We start from the raw sequence: 20,904 nt of genomic DNA on the forward strand, positions 1-20,904 counted from the left end.
TCTTACAAATCAATTAGAAAAAGACAAAACCCCTAATTTTTAAAATATACAACAAATAATATGAGCTAATTATTCACATAGAGAAAGGATCAATAAATGAATATATGAAACACATGCATGACAAATACATATGAGAATGCTCTATTTTACTTATAATCAGAGATATATAAATTAAAAGGAATGCCATTTCACACACACATCAAAGCGGTAATTTTTAAAATATGAAAAAGCTAGGTGTTAGAGATGATATGGAGTAAACGGGGCTCTCACATATAACTGGTTAGAGTGTAGTACCAGTAAGTAAAGAACTAAAGAATATATATTTAATAAAACAAGTATGTATGCATGCTTGATGCAGGAACTTCATACCTATATAAATTCTCCCAAGCAGGAGTCAGCAAAGTTTAGCCTGCATCAGAATCAATTAGAGGGTTGATTAAAACACAGATTGCCATCTCTACCACCAGAGTTTCTAATTCAGTAAGGCTGGGGTGAGCCTCAAGAATTTCCATTTCTAAAAAGTTCCCAGGTGATACTGATGTTGCTGGTCCAGGGCTCACACTTTGAGAAGCACTGCTCTAGAGAAACTCTTAACTATGTAAAAATGATGTATGAGAAAGACTGTTTACTGCAGCACTGTTTACAAGAGTGAAAACTTGGAAACAAAGCTCATTTCTAGAATAGATTCATAACTTGTAGTATACTTATACAAATATATACTATAGACTGATTAAAATAAGTGAACAAAATCCACCTGTAAAAATGTCAGTAAAACTCATCAACATAATAGTGAATTTTAAAAATCTGTTTTCAAAAGCATAAATTATATTATTTATTTATGTTTTGTAACAGGTAAAATATACAAATAGTTATTTGTGGAAAAAATTTGTGTACAATTATTTAAAAAAATGTGGGAATAGCACACTCTAAATTTAAAATTGTGGTAAACTCTAAAACAGGATAAAATGGGAGGAGTATACCACAAAATTCATCTGAATGTGTAATATATTGTATCTTGAGCTGAACTGAGGGGTTACATGAGTGTTTACCACATTAGTCTCCATAATTTTTTATGTATGGCATAGTTCATGAAGTAAAAAGAAGTTACACAGTAATGTGCATTTTGTCACATTTACGCCACTGTCCTATGCTGGCATATAGGAATGTAATTATTTAGGTATATAGGAATATAATTGACTTTTACATATTGAACTTATATCTTGTAACCGTGCTACATTTACTCATTAATTCTGGGAGGTTTTTATACATTCTTTGGGATTTTCTACATAGACATACATGTCATCTGTGAACAGAAATAGTTTTATTTCTTAATATCTAAAACAAGAGAAAGAATTGATCCTTATTATGATGTTCTACTCATGTCTGTAAAGGAGAAAGGTTGATGAGAAATGTAAAAAAATGTTGACTGCTTGTGCATTCATGCAAATCTTTTCACATAGGTCTAAGATATTATCAGATTAGCAAGGGTAGTGGAATACATATTACCATCTTCCTATGCCCTTTGTTGATTCATCTAAATTAATCCGAGTTTGACTCAGAGAGTTCGGAACCATAACAACTGAGATGCAAAAAAAAAAGGAAAAAAAGAAAGACAAAATGTGATGAGGTAATTAACAAACAAAAACAATGTGCTTATTACCTGCTAAATGTATAACTAATTTACTAGTGTTTTAATGAAAACTAGGGAAGGCATATTCTGAAATTTTCTAATTAAAGAAAAAATAATGACAAATACATGAATATACTAAATCAGAAACGTGAAATCAGAACAAGAAGCTAGGAAATATTTCCTAGTCCTACCAACTATTTTGTACTTGTTGGTAGAATCTGAGAGTTTAGAGATATAAAACAGTCATGTCAGGATGAAAACTGAATATTAATTTAAAAGCAATAATAACAAATATTTCAATAAAAGTTCATCACTTTCGAAAGGAAGAAAGATGGAGGCGAAGTAGAAGGACGTGGAATGCATCCCTCTCCACAGATGCATCAGGAATACATCAAAAGACGCAATAATTCCCACAGAGAACCAGTTGAACACCAGTAGAAGACCTCGGGCACAAGAAAGGACTGCAAAGATCTCGACATAACTGGGTAGGACAGAGGGAAAAAAAAAAAAGGAGAAAGAGGAGGAGAAGAAAGAAAAGGGACGGGTCCCACACCCTGGGGTGGAGAGATATGAAACAAAGGGGAGATTGCCGACTTTGGGGAAATGTCACTTATCTGAAAGGGAAACCCCTTCTCCAATGGGGAATTTCCCTGGGTCAGAAAGGAAGCATTTGGGACTGGTCAAAGAGGGTGAAGCAGCTGAGCTGTGGCAGATGGGAAAGAGTGAGAAACACACAGAGGGTCCGCATCACGGCTCAGTGTGTCCGGGCTGAAACATCAGTTCACAGCTGAACAGGGGGTCTGGGAGCTGGAACATGGGAACTGGAGACCTGGTTCAGGGTGAGAAATATGTTGGCAGTGGGGAGATGGACTGAGAGGACAGGAGGGAAGAAATCCGCAGCAGAGAATGCCTACCGCAGAAAGCTGGGTGGCCATGGCAGCAGCACGATACTGCTGACTCACAAGCAGAGGGGAGGAGCCGCGGGTGTAGCCACTCTCTCAGTGCCTGTGAGGGACAAAGGAAGGACCCCTCTGGGCCTGGCTAATGCACTCAGGGATAACAAAGGCCCCTGGGTGGGGCTGGCCTAGGGTGCCTGCAACCAAGAGCCAAAATTCTGCAAAGTGGCACAGCTCTGGAGACATTCTGTTTACACCTGAGCTGCCAGCATCCCTCTGCAACAGGCACTACTCTACCCACCCAAGCTGCTACAACCCAGGCAGGATGTCACTGCTCACTCACTCCCAAGGGAAGGAGCCACTATTGTACCCTCTCTCTCCCAACACACTGGCACTTACAGACAAAAAATAAAGGAAGCTCTGCTCGTCACAGAGTAATACAAAAAGTCCAAGGTGGGTAGAAGGACACTTACAGCTGAGACTCCCAAGAAACAGAAATATTATTATTAATTCTATTGATCTGGTCCAGTTGGGGGTCAGTTCTAGGTTTTTTTCTTTTTTTTTTTTTTATTAATTACAATCTTAGTCCTAAGGGATCTACATGTTTTATAACATATTTTTTATTCCATTTTTTATTCTATTTTTATTTTTAGCCTTTTTATATATTTCTATTTCCAGCTAAGTTTTTTGAAGTGGTGACTGTATCTCTTCTACCTTCTTTTAATCTATATCTTTCATACATTTCTATTTTTTTCTTTTTCTTTACATATTTCCAGTCACACTATGCTCTTCTGTTGCCCTGTCTTCTATCCTTTTTTAGTTGATTTTATCTTAATATACTTATAATCAATATTATCGCTCAGCTCTGTTTCCTTGCTTTACTCTTCAGATGACACACTGCTTCGGTTTTTATTATTAGGTTTTGTCTTTATTTTAGTTCTAAGTGTAACTGCCTGATTTCATTCTGAGAATCTTCAGTCTGTCTGGTGGTACTCTTGCTCTTTATTATATTTGATCCTAGCTTTCACAATCTCCCTGAATTTGTGTTTGTGTGGGTGTGGTATTTTTTTCTTTGTTTGTTTCCTTTGATTTTGAATTTCTGTTGGTTTTCTCTTTGCATACTGGGGTTCTTCTGTCAGGTCTTTCAAGTGCCTTTTATCCTACTGGATTCAGTATTTGTGTGCCATGTATATGTATGTGTTTCCTTGACTTAGTATTTTTTTTTTGACTTAGTATTTGTTTGACTCAACACTGCCATCAGTCTGGGGCTTGGACAGTCTTCTTTAAAGCCCTATATTGCCAGGACAAGCAAACTCTGAAGTCTGGATGACTCCATCAGAAGTCAAGTAGGAGGCTCTGGGGAGGGAGCACTGAATCCAGGATGCTAGACTACTAGGGAGTCCGCAGACACAGGGAAGATTAACTGCAGAGAACTCTCACAGAGCCCTGTATCAGAGTCTAACACTAGGCTTCTTCCGACTGTCTGCAACTGCCAGTGCTGGATACCTCACGCAAAACTACACACAACATAGGAACACAAACCCACCCATCAGCACACAGACTACCTAGGGCCATATTAACCTCACAGATACCCAAAACATACAACCTGACATGGCCCTGCTTATCAGAGTGAAAAGACACAGAGCCACACAACAGAAAGAAGACACCAGACTCCCCCACAAGGAAGCCTACTCAAGACACTAGACAAACCCCATCACAGGGGGCAGAGGACAGAAACAAGAGGAATTACGACTAGGCAGCATAGGGAAAGGAGACAGCAAATCCTATAAATCAGACAAAAGGAGAAAACAAAGAAATACCATGCAGGCAAAGGAGGAGGAATAAAACCCACAAGACCAAATAAATGAAGGGGAAATAAGAAAATTGCCCTGAAAAAGAATTCAGAGTAATGATAGTAAAGATGATCCAAAATCTCAACAACAAAATAGAGAAAATACAAGAAGCAGTTAATAAGGACTCAGGAGGGAGTGAGAAACATACGGAGGGTCTGCACCGCAACTCAGAGTTCCCGGACCGAGACGTCAATCCACAGCTAAACAGAGGGTCCAGGTGTGGGAGCGTGGGAACCAGAGAGCTGATTCAGGGTGAGAAAAGTTGTTGCCAGTAAGGTGACGGACCAAGAGGACAGGAGGGAAGAGGTCCACGGTGAGGAGTGCCTGCCCCTGAGAGCTGCCTGGCCATGATGGCGGCTGGATGCTGCAGGCTCACGAGCAGGGGAGAGGGGCCGTGGGCATAGCCTCCCTCTCTCTTTTGGTGCCTGCAGCAGGCAGTGGAGAGACACCCTGTGGGCCACCTAAGGTGCTCAGGGATAACAAGGACCCTCAGGCCCTCAGGCGGGGCTAGATTAAAACCCCTTGGAATGCTGGTAGCAGGGAGGCTGCCAAGGGGGAAAAAAAAAAAAAACCCAAGAGAGGCCTAACTTTGAGACTTTCTGTTTACACCTGAGCCACCAGCGCCCCTCTGCAACAGGCACCTCCAAGCCCAACTGAAACAACAGTGCGCCACTGCTCACTCACTCCCAGGGGAAGGAGCCACTATTGTATCCTCTCCCTCCCCACACACCAACGCTTACAGACGAACAATAAAGGAAGCTCTGCTGGTCACAGAATAATGCAAAAAAAACCCAAGACGAGTAGAAGGACACTTACAGCTGAGACTCTAAGGAAACAGAAATATTAGTATCAATCCTTTTGAACCAGTCCATTCTGGGATCAGTTATGGATTTTTTTTCCTTTATTAATTACAATCTTATTCCTAAGGGATTTACAAGTTTTATAACATAATTTTTTAATACTATTTTTTATTCTACTTTTATTTTTTTGCCTTTTTATATACTTCTATTTCTAGCTAAGTTTTTGGTAGTACGGACAATATAGTTCTCATACTTTCCTTTCATTCCTATCTTTTATACATTTCTATTCCTTTCTTTTCATTTGCATATTTCCAATCACACTACACTCTTCTGTTCCCCTTTATTCCATCCATTTTTAGTTTATTTTATCTTAACATACTTATAAGCAACACTATTGATCTGCTCAGACTCCTTGCTCTATTCTCCAGATGATGCACTGCCTTAGTATTTAATATTAGGTTTTTGTCTTTATCTTACTTCTTAGCACAACTGTCTAATTTCATTCTGAGAATCTCCATACTGTCTGGTGGTACTCTACCTCTTTTCTATATTTGATTATAGCTTACAAAATCTCCCTGGATTAGTGTTTGTATGTGTAAGGTGTTATTTGTTTGTTTGCTTTTGCTTTTGTCTCTGATTTGTTCTGTTTCAGTTGTCAATTTCTGTTGGGTTTCTCTTTCAATATCTGATAACATACTGGGGTTCTGTAAGGTCTTTCCAGAGCCTTATGTCCTAATGGATTCAAAAACAATGTGTCTTATACATGTATGTGTTTCTTAGACTAAGTATTTGTTTAACCAAACACTTGGACATTAGTCTGAGGCTTGGACAGTCTTCTATAAACACCTCTATCGCCAGGACAAGCAACCCCAAAAGTTTGGACAACCATGAGGAAACAAAGAAACACCATGCAGGCAAAGGAGCAGGAAAAAAACCCACAACACCAAATAAATGAGGAGGAAATAGGAAAAATGCCTGAAAAAGAATTCAGAACAATGATAGTAAATATGATGCAAAATCTCGATAACAAAACACAGAAAGTACAAGGAACAGTTCATAAGAACTCAGAAAAACAAACAGCAATGGGTAACAAAATAACTGAAATTAAAAATACTCTACATGCTATAATCAGCAGCATGACTGAGGCAGGAGAACGAATAAGTGAGTTGGAAGATAGAATGGGGGAAATAAATGCCACAGAGCAGGAAAAAGAAAAAAGAATAAAAAGAATAGAAGACAGTCTCAGAGACCTCAGTGATAACATTAAGCATACCAACATTCAAAGTATAGGCATCCCAGAAGAAGAAGAAAACAAGAAAGGGTCTGAGAAAATATTTGAAGAGATTATAGTGGAAAACTTCCCCAACATGGGAAAGGAAATAATTCACCAAGTCCAAGAAGCACAGAGAGTCCCATACAGAATAAACCCAAGGAGAAATACACCAAGGCACATATTAATCAAACTAATGACAATTAAACACAAAGAAAAAATATTAAAAGCAGCAAAAGAAAAGCAACAAATAACATATAAGGGAAAACCCATAAGGATAACAGCTGACCTTTCTACAGAAACTCTGCAGGCCAGAAGGGAATGGCAGGATATACTGAAAGTCCTGAAAGAGAGAAACCTACAGCCAAGAATACTCTACCCAGCAAGAATCTCATTCAGATTTGAGGGAGAAATCAAAAGCTTTACAGACAACCAAAAGTTAAGAGCATTCAGCACCACCAAACCAGCCTTACAACAAGGGCTAAAGGAATTTCTCTAAGTAGGACACACAAGAAAAGGAAAACACCTACAAGTACAAACCCAAAACAATCAAGAAAATGGTAATTGGAACACACATGTCAATAATCACTTTAAATGTCAATGGATTAAATGCTCCAACCAAAAGACACAGATGGGCTGAATGGATACAAAAACAAGACCATTATATATGCTGCCTACAAGAAACCCACTTCAGACCAAGGGATACATATAGACTGAAAGTAAAGGGATGGAAAAAGATATTCCATGCAAATGGAAGTCAAAAGAAAGCTGGAGTAGCAATACTCATATCAGATAAATTAGATTTTAAAGGAAAGACTATGAAAAGAGACAAGGAAGGAAACTACATAATGATCAAGGGATCCATTCAAGAAGAACATATAACAATGGTAAATATCTATGTCCCCAAAATAGGAGCACCTCAATACATAAGGCAAATGCTAACAGCTATAAAAGGGGACATTGACAGCAACACAATAGTGGGAGACTTGAACACCCCACTTACATCAATGGACAGATCATCCAAACAGAAAGTAAATAAAGACACACAAGCTTTAAATGACACATTAGACCATCTCGACTTAATTGATATTTATAGGACATTCCATCCAAAAACTACACTTTCTTCAGAGTGCACACAGAACATTTTACAGGATAGATCACATCTTGGGTCACAAATCAAACCTCAGCAAAATCAAGAAAATTGAAATCATATCCAGCACCTTCTCAGACCACAACACCATGAGACTAGATATCAATTACAGGAAAAAAACTGCAAAAAATACAAACACATGGAGGCTAAACAATTCACTATTAAACAACCAAGAAATCACTAAAGAAATCAAAGAGGAAATAAAAAAATATCTAGAAATAAATGACAATGAAAACACAACAACCCAAAACCTATGGGACGCAGCAAAAGCAGTTCTAAGAGGGAAGTTTATAGCAATACAGTCCTACCTCAAGAAACAAGAAAATTATTGAATAAACAACCTAACCTTACATCTAAAACAATTAGAAAAAGAAAAACAAAGAAACCCCAAAGTGAGCAGAAGGAAAGAAATCATAAAGATCAGAGCAGAAATAAATGAAAAAGAAAGGAAGGAAGCAATAGCAAAAATTAATAAAACTAAATGCTGCTTCTTTGAGAAGATTAACAAAAATGATAAACCATTAGCCAGACTCATCAAGAAAAAAAGGGAGAAGATGCAAATCAACAGAATTAGAAATGAAAAAGGAGAAGTAACAACGGACACCTCAGAAATACAAAACATCATGAGAGACTACTACAAGCAACTATGTGCCAATAAATTGGATAACCTGGAAGAAATGGATACATTCTTAGAAAAATACAATCTTTCAAGACTGAACCAGGAAGAAATAGAAACTATGAATAGACCAATCACAAGTACAGAAATTGAGGCAGTGATTAAAAATCTCCCAACACACAAAAGCCCAGGACCAGATGGATTCACAGGTGAATTCTATCAAACATTTCAAGAAGAGTTAACACCTAACCTTCTCAAACTCTTCCAAAATATTGCAGAAAGCGGAACACACCCAAACTCATTCTACGAGGCCACCATCACCCTGATACCAAAACCAGGCAAAGATGTCACAAAAATAGAAAGTTACAGACCAATATCACTGATGAATATAGATGCAAAATTCCGCAACAAAATACTAGCTAACAGACTCCAACAGCACATTAAAAAAATCATACACCATGATCAAGTGGGGTTTATCCCTGGGATGCAAGGATTCTTCAATATACACAAATCAATCAATGTGATACATCCTATCAACAAACTGAAGGATAAAAACCATATGATCATCTCAATAGATGCAGAAAAAGCTTTTGACAAAGTTCAACATCCATTTATGATAAAAGCTGTCCAGAAAATGGGCATAGATGGAAATTACCTCAACATAATAAAAGCCATATATGAGAAACCAAAAGCCAACATCGTTCTCAATGGGGAAAAACTGAAAGAATTCCCTCTAAGAACAGGAACAAGACAAGGGTGTCCACTCTCTCCATTATTATTCAACATAGTTTTGGAAGTTTTAGCCACAGCAATCAGAGAAGAAAATGAAATAAAAGGGATCCAAATTGCAAAAGAAGAAGTAAAACTGTCACTCTTTGCAGATGACATGATAGTATATATAGAAAACCCTATAGACTCTACCAGAAAACTGCTAGCACTAATTGATTAGTTTAGTAAAGTAGCAGGATACAAAATTAATGCACAGAAATCTCTTGCATTCCTATACACTAACAATGGAAGAGCAGAAAGAGAAATTAAGGAAACTCTCCCATTCACCACTGCAACAAAAAGAATCAAATACCTAGGAATAAACCTGCCTAAGGAGGCAGAAGATCTGTATGCAGAAAACTTTAAGGCATTGATGAAATACATCAAAGATGACACAAACAGGTGGAGGAACATACCATGTTCCTGGATTGGAAGAATCAACATTGTGAAAATGACTGTACTACCCAAAGCAATTTAGAGAGTCAATACAATCCCGATCAAATTACCAATGGCATTTTTCAAAGAACTAGAGCAAGAAATCTTACGATTTGTATGGAAATGCAAAAGACCCCGAATAGCCAAAGCAATCTTGAGAAAGAAAAATGGAGTTGGTGGAATCAGGCTTCCTGACTTCAAATGATACTACAAGGCCACAGTGATCAAGACAGTATGGTACTCGCACAAAAATAGAAAGGAAGATCAATGGAACAGAATAGAGAACTCAGAAGTAAGCCCAAGCAGATATGGGCACCTTATCTTTGACAAAGGAGCCACGAATATACAATGGATAAAAGACAGCCTCTTCAATAAGTGGTGCTGGGAACATTGGACAGCAACATGGAAAAGAATGCAATTAGAACACTTCCTAACACCATACACAAAAATAAACTCCAAATGGATTAGAGACCCAAATGTAAGGCCAGACACTATAAAACTCCTAGAGGAAAACATAGGCAGAACACTCTATGACATACATCAAAGCAAGATCCTTTTTGACCCACCTCCTAGAATCATGGAAATAAAATCAAGAATAAACAAATGGGACCTCATGAAACTTAAAAGCTTTTGCACAGCAAAAGAAACCATAAACAAGACAAGAAGGCAACCCTCAGAATGGGAAAAAATAGCTGCCTATGAAACAACAGACAAAGGATTAACCTCCAAAATATACAAGCAGCTCATGCAGCTTAATACCAAAAAAGCACATAACCCAATCCACAAATGGGCGGAAGACCTAAATAGACATTTCTCCAAAGAAGACATACTGATGGCCAACAAACACATGAAACGATGCTCAACATCACTAATCATCAGAGAAATGCAAGTCCAAGCCACAATGAAGTATCACCTCACACCGATCAGAATGGCCAGCATCACAAAATCTGGAAACAACAAATGTTGGAGAGGGTGTGGAGAAAAGGGAACTCTCTTGCACTGTTGGTGGGAATGTAAGTTGGTACAGCCACTATGGAAAACCATTTGGAGGTTCCTTAAAAAGCTACAAATAGAACTACCATATGATCCAGTAATCCCACTCCTGGGCATATACACAAAGAAAACCATAACCCCAAAAGAAACATGTACCATAATGTTTATTGCAGCACTATTTACAATAGCCAGGACATGGAAGCAACCGAAATGCCCATCAACAAATGAATGGATACAGAAGATGTGGCATATATATACAATGGAATATTTCTCAGTTATAAAAAGGGATGAGATGGATCTATATGTAATGAGGTGGATAGAACTACAGTCTGTCATACAGAGTGAAGTAAGTCAGACAGAGAAAGACAAATATTGTATGCTAACTCATATATACAGAATCTAAAAATGGTACTGATGAACTCAGTGACAAGAACAAGGATGCAGATGCAGAGAATGGACTGGAGAACTTAAGGTTTGGGAGGGGGCAGGGGGTGAAGGGGAAGCTGAGACGAAGCGAGAGAGTAGCACAGACATATATAAACTACCAACTGTAAAACAGATAGCCAGTGGGAAGTTGTTGTATAACAAAGGGAGTTCAACTCGAGGATGGAAGATGCCTTAGAGGACTGGGATGGGGAGGGTGGGGGGGACTCGATGAAGGGTGCGGGGGGAGTCGAGGGAGGGAGGGAATATGGGGATATGTGTATAAAAACAGATGACTGAACTTGGTGTACCCCCCAAAACATAATAAATAAATAAATAAATAAATAAATAAATAAATAAATAAATAAAACTAAAACAAAAAAAAATAAGGGCTCAGAAGAACTAACGAGCAAACAAACAGTAATGGACAACAAAATAACCAAAATTAAAAATACTCTAGATGGTATAAACAGCAGGATAACTGAGGCATAAGAAGGAATAAGTGGTTTGGAAGTTAGAATGGGGGAAAAAACTGCCACAGAGCAGGAAAGAGAAAAAAGAATTAAAAGAATGGAAGACAGTCTCAGAGACCTTGGTGACAACATTAAGCACACCAACATTCAAATCATAGGCATCCCAGAAGAAGAAGGAAAAAAGAAAGAGTCTGAGAAAATATTTGAAGAGGTTATAGTGGAAAACTTCCCCAACAAAGAAAAGGAAATAATTAATCAAGTCCAAGAAACACAGAAAGTCCCATAGAGAATAAACCCAAGGAGAAATACACCAAGACACATATTAATCAAACTAATGACAATTAAACACAAAGAAAAAATATTAAAAGCAGCAAAAGAAAAGCAACAAATAACATATAAGGGAAAACCCATAAGGATAACAGCTGATCTTTCGACAGAAACTCTGCAGGCCAGAGGGGAGTGGCAGGATATACTGAAAGTCCTGAGAGAGAAAAACCTACAGCCAAGAATACTCTACCCAGCAAGAATCTCATTCAGATTTGATGGAGAAATCAAAAGCTTTACAGACAACCAAAAGTTAAGAGAATTCAGCACCACCAAACCAGCCTTACAACAAGAGCTAAAGGAACTTTTTAAAGTAGGAAACAAAGGAGAAGGAAAAGACTTACAAAAACAAGCCCAAAACAATTCAGAAAATGGTAATTGGAACACACATGTCAATAATCACCTTAAATGTAAATGGATTAAATGCTCCAACCAAAAGACACAGGCTGACTGAATGGAAACAAAAAGAAGACCTTTATATATGCTGCCTACAGGAAACCCATTTCAGACCAAGGACACATACAGACTGAACGTAAATGGACGGAAAATGATATTCCATTAAAATGGAAGTGAAAAGAAAGCTGGAGTAGCAAAACTCATATTAGACAAACTGGACTTTAAAGTAAAGACTATGAAAAGAGACAAGGAAGGACACTACATAATGATCAAGGGATCCATTCAAGAAGAACATATAACAATTGTAAATATCTATGCCCCCAGCACAGGAGCACCTCAATACACAAGGCAAATGCTAACAGCCATACAACGGGATATCAACAGTAACACAATAATAGTAGGAGACTTGAACACCCCACTTACATAAATGGACAGATCATCCAAACAGAAAATAAAGAAGGACACCCAAGCTTTAAATGACACATTAGACCATCTCGACTTAATTGATATTTATAGGACATTCCATCCAAAAACTACAGAATACACTCTCTTCTCAAGTGCACACAGAACATTCTCCAGGGTAGATCACATCTTGGGTCACAAATCAAACCTCAGCAAAATCAAGAAAACTGAAATCATATAAAGCATCTTCTCTCACCACAACACCATGAGACTAGGTACCAATTACAGGAAAAAAAGTGTAAAAAATACAAACATATGGAGCCTAAACAATATGCTATTAAACAACCAAGAAATCACTCAAGAAATCAAAGAGGAAATCAAAAAATACCTAGAAACAAATGACAATGAAAACACAACAACCCAAAACCTACAGGATTCAGCAAAAGCAGTTCTAAGAGGGATGTTTATAGCAATACAGTCCTACCTCAAGAAACTAGAAAAATATCAAATAAACAATCTAAACTTACACCTAAAACAATTAGAGAAAGAAGAATAAAGAAACCCCAAAGTAAGCAGAAGGAAAGAATTCATACAGATCAGATCAGAAATAAATGAAAACGAAATGAAGGAAACAATGGCAAAGATCAATGAAACTAAAAGCTGGTTCTTTGAAAAGGTCAACCAAATTGATAACCCTTTAGCCAGAAACATCAGGAAAAAAGGGAGGAGATGCAAATCAACAGAATTCAAAATGAAAAAGAAGTAACAACTGACACTGCAGAAATACAAAAGATCATGAGAGACTACTACAAGCAACTATATGCCAATAAATTGGATAACCTGGAAGAAATTGATAAATTCTTAGAAAAATACAATCTTCCAAGACTGAACCAGGAAGAAATAGAAACTATGAACAGACCAATCACAAATACAGAAACTGAGACTGTGATTAAAAGTCTCCAAACAAACAAAAGCCCAGGGCCAGATGGATTCACAGGTGAATTCTATCAAACATTTCAAGAAGAGCTAACATCTATCCTTCTCAAACTCTTCCAAAATATAGCAGAAAGAGAAACACTCCCAAACTCATTCTACAAGGCCACCATCACCCTGATACCAAAACCAGGCAAAGATGTGACAAAAAAAGAAAATTACAGGCCGATATCACTGATGAATATACATGCAAAAATCCTCAACAAAATACTCGCTAACAGAATCCAACAGCACATTAAAAAGATCATACACCATGATTAAGAGGGGTTTATCCCTCGAATGCAGGGATTCTTCAATATACACAAATCAATTAATGTGATATATCCTATCAACAAACTGAAGGATAAAAACCATATGATCATCTCAATAGATGCAGAAAGAGCTTTTGACAAAATTCAACATCCATTTATGATAAAAACTCTCAAGGAAAATGGCATAGAAGGAAACTACCTCAACATAATAAAAATCACATAGGAGAAACCAAAAGCCAACATCATTCTAAATGGTGAAAAACTGAAAGCATTCCCTCTAAGAACAGGAACAAGAGAAGCGTGCCCACTCTCTCCATTATTATTCAACATAGTTTTGGAAGTTTTAGCCACAGCAATCAGAGAAGAAAATGAAATAAAAGGGATCCAAATTGCAAAAGAAGAAGTAAAATGGTCACTCTTTGAAGATGACATGATATTAGACATAGAAAACCCTAAAGATTCTACCAGAAAACTGCTAGCACTAATCAATGAATTTAGTAAAGTAGCAGGATACAAAATGAATGCACAGAAATCTCTTGCATTCCTATACACTAACAATGAAAAAGCAGAAAGAGAAATTAAGGGAACTCTCCCATTTACCACTGCAACAAAAAGAATAAAATACCTAGAAGTAAACCTACCTAAGGAGGCAAAAGACCTGTATGCAGAAAACTGTAAGACAGTGATGAAAGAAATCAAAGATGATACAAACAGATGGAGAGACATACCATGTTCCTGCATTGGAAGAATCAATATTGTGAAAATGACTATCTTACCCAAAGCAATTTACAGATTCAACACTATCCCTACCAAACTATCAACAGCATTTTTCACAGAACTAGAACAAGAAATCTTATGATTTATATGGAAACACAAAAGACCCCGAATAGCCAAAGCAATCTTGAGAATAAAGATGGAGTTGGTGTAATTAGGCTTCCTGACTTCAAACTATACTACAAGGCCACAGTGATCAAGACAGTATGGTACTGGCACAAAAACAGAAAGGAAGATCAATGGAACAGAATAGAGAATCCAGAGATAAACCCAAACACATATGGGCACTTTATCTTTGACACAAGGATGCACAAATATACAATGGAAAAAAGACAGCCTCTTCAATGAGTGGTGCTGGGAAAATTGGACAGCAACATGGAAAAGAATGCAATTAGAACACTTCCTAACACCATACACAAAAATAAACTCCAAATGGATTAAAGACCAACATGTAAGGCCAGACACTATAAAACCCCTAGAGGAAAAGATAGGCAGAACACACTATGACATATATCAAAGCAGGATCCATTTTGACCCACCTCCTAGAATAATGGAAATAAAATCAAGAATAAACAAATGGGACCTAACGAAACTTAAAAGCTTTTGCACAGCAAAAGAAACCATAAACAAGACAAGACAACCCTCAGAATGGGAGAAAATACTTGCCAACGAAGCAAGGGACAAATGATTAATCTCCAAAATATACAAGCAGCTCATGCAGCTTAATACCAAAAAAGCACATAACCCAATCCACAAATGGGCGGAAGACCTAAAGAGACATTTCTCCAAAGAAGACATACAGATGGCAAATACATGAAAGGATGCTCAACATCACTAATCATTAGAGAAATGCAAGTCAAAGCCACAATGAAGTATCACCTCACACTGGTCAGACTGGCCAGCATCAAAAAATCTAGAAACAATAAATATTGGAGAGGGTGTGGAGAAAAGGGAACTCTCCTGCACTGTTGGTGGGAATGTAAGTTGGTACAGCCACTATGGAAAAGCATTTGGAGGTTCCTTAAAAAACTACAAATAGAACTACCATATGATCCAGTAATTCCACTACTGGGCATATATCCAGTGAAAACCATAGTCCAAAAAGAAACATGTACCATAATGTTCATTGCAGCACTATTTACAATAGCCAGGACATGGAAGTAAGCTAAATGCCCATCAACAGATGAATGGATAAAGAAAATGTGGCACATATATACAATGGAATATTAGCCATCAAAAGGAATGAAATTGAACCAAATGTAATGAGGTGGATAGACCTAGAGCCTGTCATACAGAGTGAAGTAAGCCAGAAAGAGAAAAACAAATACTGTATGCTAACTCACATATATGGAATCTAAAGGGAAAAAAATGGTACTGATGAACCCAGTGACAGGGCAAGAATAAGGATGCAGATGCAGAGAATGTACTGGAGGACACAGGGTTGGGGTGGCGAAGGGCGAAGGGGAAGCTGGGATTAAATAAGAGAGTAGCATAGACATATTTACATTACCGACTGTAAAATAGATAGCTTGTGGGAAGTTGCTTTATAATAAAGGTAGATCAACTCGATAATGGGTGATGCCTTAGAGGGCCAGGACATAGATACTGGGAGGGAGTTGCAGGAGGGAGGTGATGTGTGTATATATGTATAAATACAGCTGATTCACTTTGGTGTACCTCAAAAGATGGTACAAGAGTGTAAAGCAATTATATTCCAATAAAGAGCTTAAAAAAAAAGAGGTCACCTAGTGATGCATGCAGAATGAGAAGAAAAATGAACCAGAGATGGAATCCTGAAATGCACCAAGAATGGGTGTGCAGAGAAGAGATGCTCCCCACAAAAGATTAGTAGATACACTCAGAAAGTACAGAAGAGAACCAGAAGAGAGGGGTGTCATAGAAGTCGAGGAGTAGAGAGCATAAACAGCCAATGGTGTTAACTGTACCTAATAAGAGGAGAATTGAAAACTGGTCATGAGATTTGGACTCAAGGACATCAGTGACATTGGCCAGAGATATCCAGAAGAATCAGTCCTTTGGTAGAACCAATTGACTCCTGATTTCTTTTACATTTTTTTTAAGAACTTTTATTGAGATATAGTTAACAGACAAGAAACAGCAAATATTTAGAGTGTACAATTTGGTATCCCAATCTCCCAATTCATTCCCCCCCCAACACTCCCCACTTTCCCCACTTGGTGTCCATATGTTTGTTCTCTACATCTGCCTTGCAAACCCATTGATTTGTACCATTTTTCTATAGTCCACATATATGTGTTAATACACAATATTTGTTTTTTTCTTTCTGACGCATTTCACTCTGTATGACAGTCTCTAGGTCCATGCATGTCTCTACAAATGTCCCAGTTTGTCTACTAACTTCGGGTTTTGTTTGCTCTTCTTTCTCTAGTTTCTTTCGGTGTAAGGTTAGATTGTTTATTTGGGATTTTTCTTGTTTCTTGAGGTAGGATTGTATTGCTATAAACTTCCCTCTTAGAACTGCCTTTGCTGCATCCCATAGGTTTTGGATTGTTGTGTTTTCATTGTCATTTGTCTCTAGGTATTTTTTGATTTCCTCTTTGATTTCTTCAGTGTTCTCTTGGTTATTTAGTAGCATGTTGTTTAGGCTCCATGTGTCTGTGTTTTTTACAGTTTCTTTCCAGTAATTGATTTCTAATCTCATAGCACTGTGGTCAGAAAAGATGCTTGATACGATTTCAATTTTCTTGAATTTACCAAGGCTTGATTTATGACCCAAAATGTGATCTATCCTGGAGAATGTTCCATGTGTACTTGAGAAGAACTTGCAATCTTCTGTTTTTGGATGTAATGTCCTATAGATATCTATTAAATCAAGCTGATTTATTGTGTCATTTAAAGCTTGTGTTTCCTTATGAATTTTCTGTGTGGATGATCTATGGGTCTTGTTTTTGCATCCATTCATTCAGTCTGTGTCTTTTGGTTGGTGCATTTAGTCCATTTACAGTCAAGGTAATTATTGATATGTATGTTCCTATTACCATTTTCTTAATTGTTTTGTTTTTGTTTTTGTAGGTCCTTTTCTTCTCTTGTGTTTCCCACTTAGAGAAGTTCCCTTAGCATTCGTTGTAGGGCTGGTTTGGTGGTGCTGAATTCTCTTAGCTGTTGCTAAGAAATATCACAATAGGAAACTGAGAGGACACAAAAGATGAAAATGGGCAATAAGCACATGAAAATATATTCAACCTCACTAGTAATAAAAAAAAAATAAGTTAAAATAATTCCATTGGGCAATATGAAGATGAATTATAATATTTATTATAATGAGTAAGGTTGAAGAAATGGACATTTTCATGTAACATTGGTGGGGGAATAATATGGTATGTTAGAAGCACAGTTTATAAATGCATATCAAAATGAAGATTATACATGCCTTTTGAAACATTACTACTTCCAGGAATGCATCCTGAAATAATCCTGTAATTGCATGATATGCAGATAATGTTTTTGGAGGTTATAAAAGCAAAGGTCTGGAAACAATCTAAATGTCAATCAATAAAGAATTAGTTAAATTATGTATTATCTATATATGGGGTTATCTTACATATAATAATGTGGCTCTATTTTTATTTTTAGAACAAGCGCAATACTATATTAAGTAAAAAATAAGTTTTTAAAATAATATTCCTATTATGATCCTTTTAAAAAATATTTGTTTAGACACGCCTAGAAAATAGTTTGGAAAGAGACCCAACACAAAGTTGACAGTGAGTCTTTTGGGCTATGTTATTATAAGGACACTTTATATTTTTCTTTATACTTTATACTTTATGTATTTTAGATTCTTTCACTATACCATGTTATTAGCTTTTACCTCCTTAATTATGAAAATCTCTCTTCCTTACAAATGAATATGGGTGTTACTTTTCTGTTCTTAATTAATGTTTCTTAAAAATTATACCTCAATACCTTTGTAAAATTGTGAGGTACTTAAAAAAAAAGTTCATCATTTTCTCAGTCATGTTGGCTGTGTAGGGACTGAATGAAGTTAAGTACATGAAAGGACGTAGTATAATGTAACCTGCTATAAAAATGTAAGGCATCGCTATTTAAAAAAAAATCTGTTGTACTAAACAGCTACTTACACTATTGGTATGAAAAGGTGTGCACAAGGCAAAATTCATGACATAAATGAAAGGAGGTTCTCAACAATCTACAAATGTGAAAATTTTTTCTAAAATGCCTACTAATGAACTATTTGTTTTTCTTTTATTTAATTACTCCTGAGGCTTTTCTTCCATACAGTTTTAGGGTTTCCCCCCTTCTGTTGCTTACTCCCTTCACTGTTTTCTGTTGAATTTATTTCAATTAGCAATTTTTCCATTTCAGTATATTACATACGTGTTTTGAATCCTACTAATAAAACAGAGAATACTCGCTTTCTGCCTCAAATTAAATCAACTTTTAATTTTGTTTAATGAATTATTCTTACTAACATGTCACCATGGAATGAAAGCATTTAGCCAAAAACAAAACAAAACAAAAAACAATTGATGGGTTGACAGTTGCCTTGTATTTTATTTTTTGATGCAATGTACCATCATAGACAATCATCTTGCAATATGCCTTCAAGAATTGTTTTATGATTTAATGATTCCCATCCAGACTTAGACTTAAGCTAAACAGCAGATCCTAATATAGGAAAGAAAGCAAGCTCTTTAGGTGTTAAGACGCTAAAGGATTTCGGTTTTTCATTAGTGAGATATCGAAGCACTTTATAATATTTTTTAAGGTGCACAAGACATCTAGAATACATTGACTACAAAAAACAATGTCTCTTTGAAGAACACTTGGTTTCAAATTTAATGTTGTAAAGAAAATTTACCTGGAATGGATACTAGGTAAATGTAGTAAGTTTCAAAAGCATAAAGGTCTTCCTACTGTTTTATCTCATCCAAGTTAAGAAGACCATCTTGTTCATTTTGCTTGTAGACGTCTGAAAAGAAAATTTATAATTACTTTGCAAACACTTTCCTGGAGTAATACTTTTTCAAGCTGGCCTTAGAAAAATCTACAGATTTTTTTTTTTTTCTATTGCAAAGTAATAGAGGAAAAGTCTTTAGCCTTTCTTAAAAATTTTAACAGTCTTGTTCTAATTTTGTCTTTGACAATTACCAAATCCACATAGCAGGTTCAAATTCCACTATCAAAATGTTTGTCTTCAGTTGTGAGGAACAGAGATATTTCAGATTCTTTTTTTATAATTACATTGGGTATTTAGTGCAGTTAGTTCTACATAAATTTGGCTTTAATTAATGTAATTATATAAATCATAGTAAAGCATATTAGAGCTCCTTGGATTAACAAGCTAATTGTAATTTATTACTTCTCAAGAATTATTTCCTGTCAACCAAGCCAAACAATACACCTTACAATGAACATTCAACAATTCTTTGTTCAATATAGTTCAATTGTTCGTTTTTATTTTAAATGTTCTCAACTCTATGGCAATAGCCTTTCCTCTTTTGCTTTGAATAAAAGATTAATGATAATTACTTTTAATGAAAGGTAGTGTGTCTCACTACACTTCGCACATAATAAGACAGTATATTTCTGAGTCACTGATTAAAAGTGATTAGTACATCACCATGAAAAATGCGACTAAATTTACCAGGCTGTGTGAAATGGCCATTAACTATATGAATGACGTGTTCTATCAAAAGTCCTAGGAGGGGGATAATTATTCAACCAAATATAATCTGAATCCAGTACTTAATTATCCCTGATAATCAGTCCTGTACTGAATCTTCTGATTCAATGACAGATGAAGCCTTTTATAAAAAAAAAAGAAATCATACCTATAATACCATAGTATTTTTTGAGATAGTCAAGTAAAAAATAATGTCCAGGAGGGAATATATAAATTTACACGCACCCAACAAAGTTTGGTATTTGCCTTTGTAAATACTTTGATGGCATGTCTATCTCACTTTTCATAGCATAAATCAGTATCTATATCCAGAGAAATATACACAGATTTTGGTCCAAAGTCTATTTTAGCAAAAGGTAAAGAACAGACTTGTATTGCTCCTAGTTGACTACTTCTTCTTACCATTATTATTTTTGGTTTATATCTTCAGACAACCTTGTAATGCCGATCAATGTTAAAAATGGCAACAGCCTGCTACTCAAAGTCCTGTGGAAAGCTGACATCATTGCATCTCCCTAGCAATAGCAGGAACATTACATCATATGCCTGGATTGACCAATATACAGTAGCTAGGAGAAGCTTTCCATTTATACAGAAATAACTTTCAAAGCAAGAAAAAGAAAATTATCAAATGAAAATAATACCTGGATCACTAAGACCTTAGGTTGCTCTGTCATGTCAACTAATCTTCAGAGATTTAGCCTTTTCGTTCTTTTGCTTAAGATGGCTGTTCCCCATCTATAACTATACTGTTATATCAAGAAGGGA

At 36.4% G+C, this 20,904-nt stretch overlaps 1 long non-coding RNA gene across 4 annotated transcripts in view; it reads right to left on the minus strand.

The window, feature by feature from the left end:
• LOC130856563 (uncharacterized) overlaps positions 1-20,904 on the minus strand; it is an 82,259-nt gene that overhangs the window by 40,796 nt on the left and 20,559 nt on the right. For 2 of the 4 annotated variants that reach the window (XR_009054619.1, XR_009054621.1), the window contains one exon: positions 19,312-19,422. The exons of 1 other annotated variant lie outside the window; for it this stretch is intronic. This is a non-coding gene — a long non-coding RNA (uncharacterized LOC130856563). Of the gene's footprint in view, positions 1-16,552; positions 17,618-19,311; positions 19,423-20,904 lie in introns of those variants that run through there. One more of the 4 variants, XR_009054618.1, reaches the window with a different exon arrangement.

Source organism: Hippopotamus amphibius, chromosome 7, assembly GCF_030028045.1.
Source record: "Hippopotamus amphibius kiboko isolate mHipAmp2 chromosome 7, mHipAmp2.hap2, whole genome shotgun sequence".
In the NCBI taxonomy this organism is placed as follows: domain Eukaryota; kingdom Metazoa; phylum Chordata; class Mammalia; order Artiodactyla; family Hippopotamidae; genus Hippopotamus; species Hippopotamus amphibius.